The 2500-nt window shown below is 46.1% G+C and overlaps 1 protein-coding gene across 1 annotated transcript in view; it reads right to left on the reverse strand.

The window, feature by feature from the left end:
- Positions 1 to 2500, reverse strand: part of il1rapl1b (interleukin 1 receptor accessory protein-like 1b) — a gene marked incomplete at both ends in the record, with an annotated part of 240250 nt that overhangs the window by 223740 nt on the left and 14010 nt on the right. The window lies entirely within an intron of this gene.

Raw genomic sequence — 2500 nt, forward strand, 5'->3', positions numbered from 1 at the left:
GAATGACACATTTATACCACTGAATATCCTCTCCTTGAACTGTCATCTTATCGGGGTGGAGGGGTTTGAGTACCGGAATGATCCTGGGAGACTCAGGGCCCTATTTTAACGATCTGAAACGCAAGTGTCAAAACGCGAAGCGCAAGTAACTTTGTGGGCGGGTCTCGGCGCTGTTGCTATTTTCCCGGCGGGATAAATGGCTCTTGCGCCCGGCGCAAATCTAAAATGGGTTGGTCTGAAGTAGCTTCATTATTCATAGGTGTGGTTTGGGCGTAACGTGAATAAACCAATCCGAGCGTCATCCAACATTCCCTTTAAAAGCAGGTGCGCAAGTTCCATTATGGATTGCTATTATTATGGCGTATTTACCAGGCGCACGCCAGGAGCGGTTCACAGCCGAGGAGACTGATGTTCTTGTAAGAGCAGTGAAAGACAGAGAAGTGAAGTTGTAATGTTGTACATTATGGTAAAGGTGATTTCACAGTCTTTTTTTTTTTCAGTCTTTCAGTTTTTTCAGTTTTTCAGTCGATTTTTTTTCCTGGTTCTTGACGGACAAACCAATTTGTCAGATGTCATTATATACATATAAGTCTTGCCACTATTGGGCAAACAGGTCTTATCCTTAATTATTACAATTAGCCTGAATCATTTGTAAGCTAGATTTATGCCTATTTTTTCACATCTTCGTGGCACACCACAATGATTTCCGTCATCTCATGTGTTAATATTTTTTTAGTGTAACAATTTATAATTTGCAAAAATAACTGTTGCATCTGTGTAGATTACATGAGCAAAGTGTATGCGCGTTGTGCACGCTATACATTATGGTCAAGCATGCGCCCTTAAAATAGCATAATGAACAACGCGCAACGCGCCACTGACTTTAGACTAGGTTTTTTCTGGTCAGTGGCGCAATTGTTTAATGGAACAGCAAAATAGCACCAGGGATTGTTTGCGCCGGAACACGCCTCCTTTTTTGCGCTGAACCGCCCAGGGAGCGCAAGTTCATTCACTAGTTTAGCGACGTGCTTCTGTGGAGGGAAAAGCGCGCTTTGCGCGGGTGCAAAATAGGAATGACACATGCGTCGGTGTACAAAGTCAATTGCGCTGGGTGCAAGATAGGGCCCTTGTTGTCTGGGGCTATATGGCCCTGGTAGGGTCTCCCAAGGCCATCGGGTCCTTTATGACGGGCCAGACTAAAGGCCTTTGCACACTGAGTCCGAAATTTTCGCATGCGTTTTTTCGTATTCGTGATCTGAAAAATGTGTCACGCACAGAGACCATGCACACTGAGTCCGATGCGTATTAATGAATGCGTTACGGAAAAAAACCTGCAAAACACAAAATGCCGTCTTCCATCTCCTTATCAAGGAGCTGCGGGATTATCCAGACCGATTCAAGTTTACTTTAGACTGTCAGTGGCTCCTTTTGATGCTTTGCTAGCGATACTGGAACCACATATTAAAAAGAAGACCACGTCCGTCAATCAACTGATCCTGAACAGAGACTGGCAGTATCCGCACGCACACACACACACAGTTTGCACGGTTTACAGGGACTTGGTGTGCTATAATTATAGCTTTGATATAATAATATTTGTAGTATTTTTGATACAATAATGTTTGTATATATAGCCTAATTGTATGTATCTGACGATACACTGACGATTCATTCACCAGCATTGCCAGCAGTTTTAGCTTGGGCATCTGTAGATGGGGGAAACGGATGCGAAAAACGCAGAAAATCGAACCTGTTCCGATTTTTTTTTTGATGGACGAAAGTTTCGGAGGCAGTGTGCAAGCGTGATTGACATATCGTGAGGTCGAATTTATTTTTTGACGTGCGTAAATTTCGCATGCGAATTTCAGACTCAGTGTGCAAAGGCCTTAAGAACAGTTCACAAATCCTTTATCACTACAATCACATCAAGGACCAAGACCTCGCCCGGCATGGCACAGCCGGGGCCCCACCCTGGAGCCGGGCCTGGGGTTGGGGCTTGTGTGCGAGAGCCTGGTGGCTGGGCCTCACCCATGGGGCCGCCCTCCTGACATTCGAAGGCAAGGCCCCCGACGACCCGATCTCTGGACACGGAACCTGGCTTTAGGGACGTGGAGTGTCACCTCACTGGCGGGGAAGGAGCCTGAGCTTGTGCGGGAGGTCGAGAGGTACAGACTAGAGATAGTCGGGCTCACCTCCACACACAGCTTGGGCTCTGGAGCCACACTTCCTGAGGGAGGCTGGACTCTACCACTCTGGAGTTGCCCATAGTGAGAGGCGGAGGGCTGGAGCGGGTTTGCTTATAGCCCCAGCTCAGCTGCCAAGAGTTCACCCCGCCAGTGTTCATTTCGTTGACGAATAATTTTCGTCATCATTTTCGTCAACAACCTTTTTTCACTGACGAAAACGAGACGATAACTAAATAAAAACTAGTGTTGGATGACAAAAACTATGACGAAAACTCATTTTCGTCAACTAATAAAAGCGAGAGGAGAATGTTAGT

Source organism: Gobio gobio (genome assembly GCF_949357685.1).
Source record: "Gobio gobio genome assembly, chromosome: 19".
In the NCBI taxonomy this organism is placed as follows: Eukaryota; Metazoa; Chordata; class Actinopteri; order Cypriniformes; family Gobionidae; genus Gobio; species Gobio gobio.